This window comes from Chiloscyllium punctatum, unplaced genomic scaffold (genome assembly GCF_047496795.1).
Source record: "Chiloscyllium punctatum isolate Juve2018m unplaced genomic scaffold, sChiPun1.3 scaffold_309, whole genome shotgun sequence".
NCBI lineage: Eukaryota > Metazoa > Chordata > Chondrichthyes > Orectolobiformes > Hemiscylliidae > Chiloscyllium > Chiloscyllium punctatum.
Genome location: NW_027310043.1, coordinates 66,853 through 80,857, shown reverse-complemented (window position 1 = coordinate 80,857; position 14,005 = coordinate 66,853).

Below are 14,005 nucleotides of genomic sequence, written 5' to 3'. Positions count from 1 at the left end.
CAGTTCATTGTTCATTCGCCTCTGGATCCGCTTCCCAAGGAATATATAAAGATTAACAAATCTCGAGACTAGGATTTCTGCTTTGCTTCTTGACAGTTTCGCCACCTGCCAATTGGCAAAATTTATCAAGAATCCCTTCACAACCCTCTTCTTTGCACTATGTCCAGAGATAAATGAATCTCACTTTGTGGAGAGACTCCCGACTCTGGGAATGTTTTGTTTGGAGCAAAGAAGTTTAATGGGAGATTTGTTGGGAATGTTTACAATGATGTGGGCGGAAGTGGTGTGGATAGGCCGTTGATGGTCAGAGGGAACTGCTTCCCCTGACCAGGGCAACTGACCAAAGGACGAGGAGTGAAGACGTTTAAGGGAAAACAAAACTTGTATCAAATAAACTCAGTGAAACCTACATATACACCATGTGTTTGTTATTATATGTGGATAGAGGAACAGAGCAAACGTTTTGAGTCAGATCCGTTTCTCGTTCAGAACACAAGTTTCCTGCATGTCGACAATTGAGCAGACCTGAGAAAATGTCGAGTTGTTGAGACAGGTTTTCTGGAGTTGCAGGGATAACTCATCCAAAAGGAAATCATTTAAAATCAACAGTGAGGGAAACATGTTCTGTATTGATGAGAGATAGAGTGGATGGGAAAGATCCATCTCCATAAGCAGAGAGATTAACAATACGGCAATGGTCGAGTAACAAAGATGTTCTTGTATTTTTACAGCGCCTTTCAGCACCACTTCAGTCACAGACACTGAAGTAACTTTGAAGTAGATGTGTCATTGTCAAAACTAAAGTGCTAATCAGGGCAGTATGTTCAACCAGAGGTCAAAAAAGACCACTCAGAACTGGCCGTGGAGACGCAGGTGAGATTATGATTTACTTTAAGCCTTTGTTCCTCTCTGGTTTATATCCAGAATAGTGCAGGAACGGAGGTTCTCATCTCAGGGGAAGGTGTTACCCACAAAGACACAGATGAGGAGGATGTTCTCACTTTCAGAGGGTAGCAAGTATGTAGAAGTATTTACAGCAGATGTCTGGCAAGACTCAGTCTATTTAAGCCTTCAATTATCTCTCTATTAATAGAATGGAGCAAGTGGTAGAGTGAAATGTGCACAAATGTGCTGACAATTCACACTCGTGGGAGCGCATATTATGTTGAGAACGTGACATTTCGCACAGGCATATAGATAGGTTGAATGAATGGGGACTAACTTGTCAGATACAGTTTCATGTCGGCATTATGAGGTCATGCACTTTGGTCAGAGAAGTCAAAAGAAAGAACACGATTAAAATCGAGAGAAAGTAGAAGAAACGTGTGGGACAGAAGAATTTCATGCCTGACACAAACATGTTTAGTATCATCTTCTTTCCCTGACAAAAAGGATGGCTTCCTTTCCGAATGCTCACAATGAAAGAGATGGTTTCCAAGGAAAGTAAAAAACCCTGAAACAAATAGCCTAATCGAAAACAAAGGAATGAATTGAGTCGTTCCAATGGACAACTTTGATGCTTATGGCTCTCTAAAATTTGTTTTAAATGGAGCTGGAAGTGGGAATTGGGGGAGCTGGGGAGTGAAAGTCAGGTCGCCCATGTTTACTGTCATCCTTCGTCTGTGTTCCTCATTTTTTTGTATGTTTTATTTCGCATTGTGGTTACTGTGAGTGCGCTTGTAAACCACACCGCTGGTGACTTGTTTCCCAGACAGTTCTTCAACACGACTCGTAAGAATTCAACATTCTTTTCTCCTGAATCTAGGTAATCTCTAAACACTGTGCAAATATCACCAGAACCTCGACATTTTCCACGCCTGTCTGCCTTCTTGCAATATCAATTGATTCATCACTGTGCTACTGTTGCACAAATCAAGAACGAACCAAAGCGCATCAATTGCATCTAGGCTGTGAAGGCAGCTAACTGCAGCCGCTCCCCAGAGTACTGGCAACTGTGTGATCACAGAAGCACACATTGAACAGCCAGGAAACTCAAAATAATTACAGTGCCAGAGGCCGTGCCAGGAACGGCACCTGAGAAACAACAGAAACACGCTTTTGAGCGACGGACTTGGTTATATTTCTCAATCATCAATCGAAGTTTACATTGGTTATATCAATTGATCCCTCACTCAAGGAACCAGCAACTGCTGCAAACGGAGGAGAAAATGAGGACTTTACATACTGAACATCAGAGTCCAGAGTGCGGTGCTGGAAAACACAGCAGGTCAGGTAATATCTGAGGAGCAGGAGAATCGATGTTTTGGGCATGTGTCTGATGACTTGCTCATGCCAGAAACGTCTATTCTACTGCTTCTTGGATGCTGCCTGACCTGCTGTACTTTTCCAGCAACACCATCTCCATTGCTGCAGACTGTCATACAATCCAGGCTTCCAGCCGCAGAATCAGCAACACTCAGTGTAATGAGTCAACCTAATGTGGACACCTCGCAGTGGTGTTTAGTATCAAGTAGATCTTCATGAATGCGTGTCGTGAATTGTCTGGCCTGTATAATGTTCCCTGCTCTCACTACGTGCAACATTGTTTGAACATATTTGTGTTGTACATGATGCATACTGGGTCCATTTTTCTGGTGAGTTGTTGTCTAAATGTGGCTTTCGGTATATATTCTCTCATAGATCCGAGTAGTCAAAGGCTGTCCGTTCCGAGACATTTTTGCTTGATATGTTGGGTGCCCTCCTAACGTTGTTTATCTGCAAGGAATTTGCGGGAATATCTATTGTTGCAAAGTATTTATGGAGGATCCAGGAAACACAACAATTAGTTGTTCAGAGTGGCAATGCACAGACATGACGAGGTCAACAAATTCGACCAGAACAACACAACAATAATTGGACAATAGTGGGCAGCCAGAGATTTTTTAGAATGACGAGACAAATCCAATAACTCCATCAAAGAACATGTTGACCTGGACGTAACATACCGGGACCTGCAATGAACGACAAGAAGCAGCAACTAAAAGTAGTGGGAAGGAAATCACACCAATTCGAAACGCTACAGGACTGCACAGCTTCATAAGAGCCTCATCAGCCTTGAGGATGTTACTGAGAAAGGGCGGGAAACTGCTGCAAACCAACTTCCCAAGACTAACGAACATTCCCACACCATCATCAAACTTCACTGGAACTTCAAATCTTTACACAAATCTTGAAACCCTGAAACAGTCAGGGCCGCCCCAGCGGGAAAATGAACCCTTGCATCCCACATGACAGCTGAAGATACGAAACGCCATACTCCAGTGAACGTCAGAGCGAACTGCTCTTGCAAGCTACTTGTGCGTGCTCTTGACAAAATAACTGCTTGATTATCATCATCCAATTTCTCTTCGTTTGAGGTTGTGTGGTTTTAACATTACAAATTTACATCTGAATATCACTGAATTTTCTGAGCATTTCTGCCGTTCCAACACTTAGAGACAGAGAGTTCCAGATTCCAACCACTCGTTGTCTGACAACGTTTTTTTATGTGCAGCTACCCAAACCCTTTTACCCTTATCTTAAATCTATGGCTCTTGGTGATTGATCCCTCCATCAAATGTTTCGTTAACTGTACATAATCCATGCTGCTCATCATTTCGTACATCTCAATATTGTCTCATCTCAATTTCCCCTGCTTTCAGAAAAACAACGCCAGTCTGTCTCAACTCTTTAATAGTTGAAGTTATTCAATCCAGATAATATATTGGTAAATCACTTCTGCATCGTTTCCACAGTTGTCATAACACTGCTATGATGTGAATTGTAAAATTATACACAATTATCTAGCGAGAGACAAATGATGACTTGAAATAAATGTCGGGAGACCAGAGACATTGGTCTCTACCAATAAAGTCATTCCCTCGATACTGTTCTGTGTCATTTCCATGATCCCAATGCTCCAATGATCTCTGATCCATGCAAATAAAACACTATACGTGAGGATTCAAAACCCAACCGCATTGTCTGATAGCATTAAGTGGCTTAATGGTCCTGATGGCGATATTGGGTCACGTTCACCTAACAAGAGTGACAACTGCAGCACAGACTTAACGGTGTCAATGTGAAAATGAATGTTAATTTTTATAATGCCCCAGTCACATGGGAGGAGGGATGGAAAGGGGGAATAGTGATTGTTAAAGGGAGAAAAATCTCCGAGATTGGGTGCTAAGAGTGGCGGCTTGAAGCATTAAAACCAACACCAGAGTGAGTATTTTCATCTTAAAATTGATTGTTTCCTTTCTGCGTTTGTTTTGCACAGGTTATGTGGAGTAACATGGAACAAATGCTCATTACAGATACTCGGATTTGAATGGAGGTTGCATGACCACAACGCAGAGGACGAACCACTATTCGATTACATGAAAAAGCACAATACAAAAAGCCTTTAATGCAATGGCAGAGATAGTCGAGGAACCGCATCACATGCAAAACAGGAAAGCCCACTGAGACTGGATGGAATGGTCACCATTGGATATCCCCAGTTGCTGTGGAGATTCCATCATTGAAAATGTTGAACAATCAATTCGATAGATTTCAATAAAAGATTACAAGTACAGGCGAGAGTTCACAAATATTGTTGAAATATCGGTTTCAATAAACATGAAGTTTAACATCGTAACAAGGAAGAAACTATTATTGCACACTCACATCACACCGGTTCCCAGGTCTGGACTCAGTGAAACTGTGTACGGAGTGGCGAAGATCTGATTGGACATTGAGAGTGGAATGAACAAGTGGATATCTACTTTGCCTGCCAGTGACAAATTCCATGAGCATGCAGTCCTACTGTGAAGGTAGAGACTCATGAAACTCCGAGGCTGGGAGCTCCAAGCTCGCTCGGTGAAACTACTGCTGACGTGGCGCAGAGGGCATTGGGTCGTGGGAAAAGATCCTGAGCTATTTTAATCTGAATTGAAATTATTAGATTAGATTCCCTGCAGGATGAAAACAGGCCCTTCGGACCAACATGTTCACAACAACCCTCCGAAGATCAAACCATCCCAATCTTATGTTTACCCCTGCCTAATGCACCTAACATTATGGACAATTTAGCATGGCCAATTCACGTGGTGTGTATATCTTTTAGATTGTGGGGGGTACCGGAGTACACGGAGGAAACACATACAGACACAGGGAGAACGCGTAAACTCCACACAGACAGTGCCCCGAGGCTGGAATCGGAAGAGGGACCCGGGTGCTATGAGGCAGCCGTGTGAACCAATGAGCCACCGTGCCACACATTTGCTCATTGAATTGGGGCCCCGCAGCCCTCTACAGCAACTATCTCCAAAGAATCACCACTCTCTGACTGAAGATATTCCTCCACGTCTCATTTCCAAATTGTTATCTCTTCACTTTGTTTCTGTGCCCTCGGGTTCTAGTGTGTCATAGTGGGTGAAATATCTTTGCCACATTGGCTCTGCACAGGCCTCTCAGCACTCTGTAAATTTCAAATAAATTGAGTCATTGACTCAGACATCATTGAAACAGATCGCTGTTCCAAACAGTCCATGCTACCATTTACCGAAACTAACGTACGACCAACTACGTGTACTGGGCCCATATCTCTCTTAACATGTCCTATTCATACACTTATCTAAGTGTCTTTTTAATGTTGTAACTTTATCCACATTCCTACTTCCTCTAGAACTTTGCACAGGAAACATACTGTGTAAGATAAAACAAAGTAAACCTCATGTCTTTTTTTCACTTTTGTCCTCACACCTTAAAAGTACGCCCACTAGTCCTGAAATACCCCAAGGAAGGAAAGCACCGGGGGAGTTGAGCTAATCTGTACCCCTCAGGATTTTAAAAACCATTTATACGGTAAACGTCAACCTCCTATGCACCTTTGAAAGAAGTCCCAGCCTCTCCAGCCTTCCCTTACAGCTCAATCCCTTCATTCCTCGCAACGTAATGGTAAATCACTTCTTAACTCTGTCCAGCTTAATATTCTTCTTTGTCTGACTTGGAAACCAGAACATAGACACAATACTACAGAAGATGCCTCGCCAACATCCTGTACAACCTCAGGATAACGTCCCAACTTCATCACTGAGCAACGCATTTAAACGTTCTAACAGCATTTTAAGGAAGCTGACGATATGTGACACGACTTCCAAAGTCTATTCCGTGACCTATTCACGTGTCTATTGCGCAGGACTATTCAAAGCAGTAATTGTAATTGTACAAGTACTGCATGCCTTTATAACTCAAACTTGTTACATATGTTCAAGATAATTTCTCTTTACAATTCATTTATCATATACCCGAATGATCAATGTCTCTTTTAATCTTCTATAACCTCAGATAACCTTCTTCTCTGTCGACTGCACCACCATGGGGAGTTGGAGCGTCCCTCAGCACAGAAACAGGTCTTTTGGAGCACACTGGTACATACTGATCATAATGGCGGTCCACATTAACCACATTTCTCTTCACTTGGACCACATCATTCTAATTTTTTGCTATCCATGTATTTGTCCAAAAGCCTTTTTAAATGTTCTTCGTGTACACACAAAGACTTATGCTGTCATCTCATGGAAATGCATGTCGCTCATGTTGGTGTCAACCAAAAACTGATGATCCCTACCTTGCATATTGTCATCTAAAACATTTACATCAGTCACAAACAAAGGAGCCATCACTGATCCCTGTGGAACACTGCCGGTCATAAGCCTCCAGTCTGATAAACAACACACCAAAACCTCACCCTTTCTCTTGTTGTTAATTGAATTTTGTATCCAATTTGCAAATTTGTGAACCACATCTGATTTAACTTTACTCGTTAGTCTTCCATGTTGAATCTTGTTAAACCATTGCCTAAAGCCTAAGTAAGCAAAGATATTTGTTCTTGCCTCATCAATCCTCTTGCCTACTTGATCAAAACCTCAGAAATTTGTGAGACCCAGTTTTCACGTCACTAAACCATATTGATGATCCCCTATATTTCCTGGACTCTGAAAATGCTACCTTCCAAAACGACCTCAAAAAACCTGCGAACCACCAATTTCAAAGTCACAAGCCTGGAGATTCCAGTCTTTTCCCTGTATCCATTCTTCAACAAGGTTCGTCAATGTCGAGTCATTTTAAATCACACCGATATTTAGAGATGACACAATTATTTCAGCAAGGAGTGTTGCAATTTCCGTGCTTACCTCCCATAATGCTTTGGGATTCAGTTCAAAAACAGGGTAAACCTCGATGCTAATTGAAACCAGCAACACAGAAAAATATTTACCCCGTGCTGTAATCTGTGAAAATTCGATCGTCAAAACGTTTCGCATAGGTCACAATTTAAAGGGAAAATATCAGGTTTTTCTTTATGTCTAACAGAGTATGAAAACTAACAACTATTTACAGCGAGTTTCTCTTAAATCCATCTGTTACCTTCCAATCCCCAATAATATTCCGATTCTAAAAGATTCCCAATAATGATTTAAAAAGTAATCATGGTTCAAAACTTTTTCAAGTCTCATTTTGTGGATTTTTCTTGGAAGACTCTCTCCAGATTTTCCTCGATGTTCTGCCATGCAAACACATTTCCAGGAAGGTACATTTGTAGGATCTCTTGAGCTGGACGTCTCTGACGCAGTCCTAGCTGTTGAAAATGTCCTGATTTATACCCCAAAACATCGGATTATTTCATTGGCTTTAATATTATCAAAATGTGAAGTTCACACCTGATTTTGATTTTGGATCTTGATTCATAATTTAAGCTGATGGCAATCGAGCTCTGGTGGTTGTTTCAAACAGATATCACATTGTTCCCTTGGTCAGAACAGGTTGTTCTGTGTCCTTGCAAGCTTTTCAACTCTTTTTTTCACACAACGTTCATAACAATACACTAGTCCAGGGTCTGGAGTTTTATACGCCTTTTACATTTTCTGAGATATCCAGCACTTATATTCCTGTAATATGAATTGTTTATCGGTATGTATTTCCACGATTTCTGTAGCCTCCTTATGTCTAACATATCCTCGGCGAACAGACTTCGCAAACTGAGCTGTTCCACCTTGCTTGAATCCCTCTAAATACTTTCTCTTCATCTAATCGTCCAAATGTCTTATAAAATAATGTAACAGTACCTCTACATACCAGTTGCTTTAGCAGTGGATTCCATGTGCAAGCCATCCTCTGTGTGAAAAGGATGTCTTGTCATGCGATGTAAATCTTACGAGGTGTGGACTCCCGGATCCAAGGGAAAAAGAACTTTGCTGTTCGTCTTATCGAGAACACTCTTGATTTTATGAATCTCTATAAAGTCAAAATTCGACCTCCAAAGCTGCAGTCCGACAAGGCAAAGCCGACACAGTCTCTACTCGTTATATTAAAAATCCAGTCCTGAGTACATGTAGACTCTTTATTGCATGAGGCCAGACAGAGTCTAATGTTATCCAGCCGCTAGAAATATCACCGAATCTCAAATTCTTGATGCTTGTTCAAACAGTTTCGGAAAAGGTATCGTCATCTTCACATATGGAGAGTGAACATTTGGTCTCGCTGTCTCCACAATACAAAAATGACATGAAAAATTCGTTTAATGCCTCTTCCATCTGCTGATCTCAAAAGCAATGTCAACCTCCTTGATCTTTCAGGTAATATTTTTCGCGTTGTTCTCTTGCCAGATATGTACTTGGAGACCCTCTTTGGATTATCTTCAGCCCTGGCAGATTAAATTATTTCATATCCCCTCTTTCCTTCCTGGTCTGCACTTTATTGAAGTCGCTACAAGAAATTCACTTGAACTCTGTTGTCTGTCTAATATAGAATACTCTTTCGATTTGATTTGTTCCTCAACACCTTTTTTCAATAATGGTCACGTCTTATGAGTGACCAGCCTGACAAATTCAGCTCAGGTTGACAGCATATCTGCCACTGGGAAAATGTTCGTCTGTGATTAAAGTTGGAACAACAGAGCATTAAAAATGCATTACAGAATAAAATGGATTCCGCATGGCTTTGAGCAGATGAAATCAGACCTAACACGTTTCCAAGTATTTTCAGATCGTCACAAGCACAATACATAAAGGGGAATGCAGTAAATGGAATATATCTGAATTTCTAAAATATTCAGAAAGGTGTTTTATAGGATCGCACTTCACAAGCATAGAACCATGAACCAACACAGTTGGGGGTATGTATTAGTAGAGGATTGGGGAATGAATGGAGAGGCGAGGTAATGAGGGCATTTTCATGATAGTAAGTTGTAACTTGCAGATTCCCGGAGCCAACAATATTGGTGCCACAGCTGTTGACAACATGTACTAATCACTTGTACAACATAAGTTAATGGACTGTTGCTCAGTTTGGAGATGACACAAAATAGATATGGATGCAAGTAATGTGGGCGGCACAGCAACATTTTGGACGGACAGAATTAGGATAAACAAGTGGACAAAAACGTAGCAGCATATAACATGCAAAAAAAAGAGGTTTATGCGTTTTGGCAGGTATAAATATTAAGTGGGGAAATACACAGCACAAAGCATAAGCATACAGAGCACTTCGCTTCCTTGCACATGAAATATGAAAAGTTAGCATCCAGTTTCAGCAGGTAATCGGAAAGTTAAATAATTTTGTTTCACTTTATTTAAACGGAATGGAGACATATGTATTTTTTTTTTCCAAAATGCACATGGCATTAGTCAGATCAGAGGTGGATTAATTTGAACAAATTTAGTCCCCCTATTTTAGGAATAGCAGTTTCGGGGAAATTTAACAAAAATCATCCTAGATATGGGAGGATATTCTCGGGAGATGAAACTGAGAATGTTGCCCCTATACTCATTGGAGTGTAGAATAATGTAGCAAGACTTTACTGAGATACATTAGATTATGAGGGACATGATAGGATAACTTAGGAGAGAATGATTCGCCTTGTCTGAGAATCGAAGACCAGAGAACATAATCTCAGAGTAAGTACTCACCTATTTAAGACAGATGTTGAGGAATTTCTTTCTCTTCGAGCCGACTGAATATGTGAAAATATTTACTGCAGGCCGCTCTAGAAATTGGCAGCTCAGTGTATCCAAGATTACACTGAGATTAGGGAGGGAGGTAAAAAAGGAAGGAGTGTGGCGTTGCTAATTAGAAATGGTATAATGTCTTCAGAAAGGCAGTTCGAGGGGGATCTACCTTTGGAGGTAGTATGGGCTGAAGTCAGAAATAGGAAAGGAACAGTCACCTTGTTGGGTGTTTACTATAGGTCCGTCAATAGCAGCAGAGATGTGGAGAAACAGATTGGGAAACAGATTTTGGAAAAGTACAGAAGCCACAAGGTAGTAGTCATGGGCGATTTCAACTTCCCAAATATTGATTGGAATTTCTTTAGATCAAGTAGATTGGACGGGGCGGTGTTTGTGCAGTGCTTCCAGGAAGCTTCTCTAACTCAGTATATGTACACTTTACGACCAGAGGGGAAGCCATATTGGATTTGGTACTCGGTAACGAACCGGGACAAGTGATGGGCTTGTTAGTGGGTGAGCATTTTGGTGATGGTGACCACAATTCTGTGACTTTCACATTGGTTATGGAGAGAGATAGGTGCATGCAACAGGGTAGGTTTTTCAATTGGGGGAAGGGTAAATACGATGCTGCAAGATAGGATCTGAGGAGCATAAGTTGGGAGCATAGGATGTCAGGGAAGGATGTCATTGAAATGTGGAACTTTTTCAAGGAACAGATACGACGTGTCCTTGATATGTATGTACCTGTCAGGCAGGAAAGAGATGGTCGTGTGACGGAACCTTGGTTGATGAGGGAGTTTGAATATCTAGTAAAGAGGAAGAAGGAGGCTTAGATAAGGCTGAGGAAACAAGGTTCAGACAGAGCAGTGGAGGGATACAGGATAGCTAGGAGGGAGCTGACAAAAGGGATTAGGAGAGCTAAGAGAGGGCATCTTTGGCGGGTACGATCAAGGATAACCCCAAGGCCTTTTATGTGTATGGGAGAAACATGAGAATGATGAGAACAACGGTAGGTCCGATCAAGGACAGTAGTGGGAGACTGTATATTGAGTCGGAAGAGATAGGAGAGGTCTTGAATGAATACTTTTCTTCAGTATTTACAAATGAGAGGGACCATATTGTTGAAGAGGAGAGTGTGAAACGGCCTGTTAAGCGAGAGGAGATACTTGTTAGGAAGGAAGGTGTGTTGGGCATTTTGAAAAACTTGAGGAAAGACAAGTCCCGCGGGCCTGACGGGATATATTCTAGGATTATGTGGGAAGCAAGAGAGGAAATTGCAGAGCCGTTGCCAATTATCTTTTCGTCTTCACTGTCAACTGGGGTGGTACCAGGGGACTGGAGAGTGGCGAATGTTGTGGCCCTGTTCAAAAAAGGGAATAGGGATAACCCCGGGAATTACAGGCCAGTTAGTCTTACTTCAGTGGTAGGCAAAGTAATGGAAAGGGTACTGAGGGATAGGATTTATGAGTATCTGGAAAGACACTGCTCGATTAGGGACAGCCAGCACGGATTTGTGAGGGGTAGGTCTTGCTTTACGAGTCTTATTGAATTCTTTGAGGAGGTGACCAATCATGTGGATGAGTGTAGAGCAGTGGATGTAGTGTACATGGATTTTAGTAAGGTATTTGATAAGGTTCCCCATGGAAGGCTTATGCGGAAAGTCAGGAGGCATGGGATAGAGGGAAATTTGGCCAGTTGGATAGAGACTGGCTGACCGCTCGAAGTCAAAGAGTGGTGGTAGATGGTAAATATTCCACCTGGATCCCAGTTACAAGTGGAGCTCCGCAGGCATCAGTTCTGGGTCCTCTGCTGTTTGTAATTTTTATTAATGACGTGGAAGAGGGAGTCGAAGGGTGGGTCAGTAAATTTGCAGACGATACGAAGATAGGTGGAGTTGTGGATAGTGAGGAGGGCTGTTGTCGGCTGCAGAGGGACTTAGATATGATGCAGAGCTGGGCTGAGGAGTGGCAGATGGAGTTCAACCCTGCCAAGTGTGAGGTTGTCCTTTTTGGAAGGACAAATAAGAATGCAGTATAAAAGGTTAACGGTAGTGTTCTTAGTAAGGTGGAGGAGCAAAGGGATCTTGGGGTCTATGTTCATAGCTCTTTGAAAATTGCCACTCAGGTGGATAGAGCTTGTAAGAAGGCCTATGGTGTATTAGCGTTCATTAGCAGAGGGATTGACTTCAAGAGTCGTGAGGTGATGTTGCAGCTGTACAGGACCTTGGTAAGGCCACATTTGGAGTATTGTGTGCAGTTCTGGTCGCCTTACTTTAGGAAAGATGTGGAAGCTTTGGAGAGGGTGCAGAGGATATTTACCAGGATGTTGCCTGGAATGGAGAATAGGTCGTGCGAGGATAGGTTGAGAGTGCGAGATCATTTCTCATTGGAACGGCGAAGGATGAGGGGTGACTTGATAGAGGTTTATAAGATGATCAGAGGAATAGATAGAGTAGACAGTCAGAAACTTTTCCCCCGGGTACAACAGAGTGTTACAAGAGGATATCAATTTAAGGTGAAGGGTGGAAGGTATGGGGGGTATGTCAGGGGTAGGTTCTTTACCCAGAGAATGGTGGGGGCATGGAATGCGCTGCCTGTGGGAGTGGCAGAGTCAGAATCATTGGTGACCTTTATGCGGCATTTGGCTATATACATGGATAGGTGCTTAAGCTAGGACAAATGTTCGGCACAACATTGTGGGCCGAAGGGCCTGTTCTGTGCTGTATTGTTCTATGTTCTGTGTTCTAAGACTGTCAGAAACAGATTTTAATCAGCAAGGTATTCAAAGGTTAGGTGCTATTGCAGGAACTTGAATCTGAGGATTATCAGATCAGCTGCAGTCGCACTGAATGGTGAGAGCAGACTGCACAGGTTTAATTGACGACTTCTGCTCTTGCATCTTATTATCTTTCCTTTCTGGACTTTCAATTACTTCTGTTTTTCCTTTATCAATGAATTTACTGGGCATTAGAAGAAGAAGGTTTACAGTGCGAAGGCTAAAATCCAAATATCACTTCAGTATCTGATGGTGTTGTCCAGTTGATTGTTGCCTGACTATGATTCGCTTTTGAACATGAAAGGGAAAAGCATCATTCACCGTGTGGAGAAACTGTACACGTGTTGTACGTGTGGGCAGGGCTTCACCAGATCATCTGCCTAGTCAGAACATAAATACAGTCAGACGAGGGAAAGGCCATTCGTCTGTTTCGTGTGTGGGACAGAATTCACTTGATCCACTACGTTGTTATAACAACAGCAAGTCTGCCTAGCGGAAATGTCTTTTAAATGCCCTGAACGTGGGAAGCGGCTTAAAATCTCTGAGAATCTGTTGACCCATCAATATGTTGACACAGATGAGAAACTTCATTTGCTCCCAAACTGGGCCTGGATTAAAGTGGTTAATTGGACTCTCTGTGCACGCGCCATCTCACTGTGGGGAGAGGCTGTTCACCTGCACTGGTGTGGGAGGAGATTTTATGTGAAATCCAACCTACTGAAACAACAGCAAGTTCACAAGGGAACAAAGTGCCTGGTTGTTACTGTGCTTCATCGTGTGTCAAAGTCTCAACCAAAAGTTTTGGTTTGAATTCCAGCTTACTGTGGAGCTATTCCATAGAGTTTAATGTATAGGAAAGGATTAGAAGGTTACGGGGCAATGGCAGGAAGATGGGGTTAGTCTGAATGCACATTTTGGTTGGAATGGGCCAGTTTGGACCAAAGAGTCTGCCTCTGTGCTTTAGGACTCTATGACTCTCACAACCATTGCTTGTCTCCCACTGAATGTCATATTGTACTTTCCCAATTCACTGGAGCGAACTTGACCCTCCACCCTGCAGGCTTCCCTGATGTTTGACAATCATGTTCAACATTCGATATTATATGCAGATGCCGTGTAAAATGCAACCTATTAATTTCACATTTCCTGAGAACAAGATTATTAATTAGTCCTTCTGAGCACACATCAGCAAATCCAAACTAACCTTGTCTCTAGTTTGGATTACAACATACTCTTCCAGCTGCCTAATACACACTTCTGTA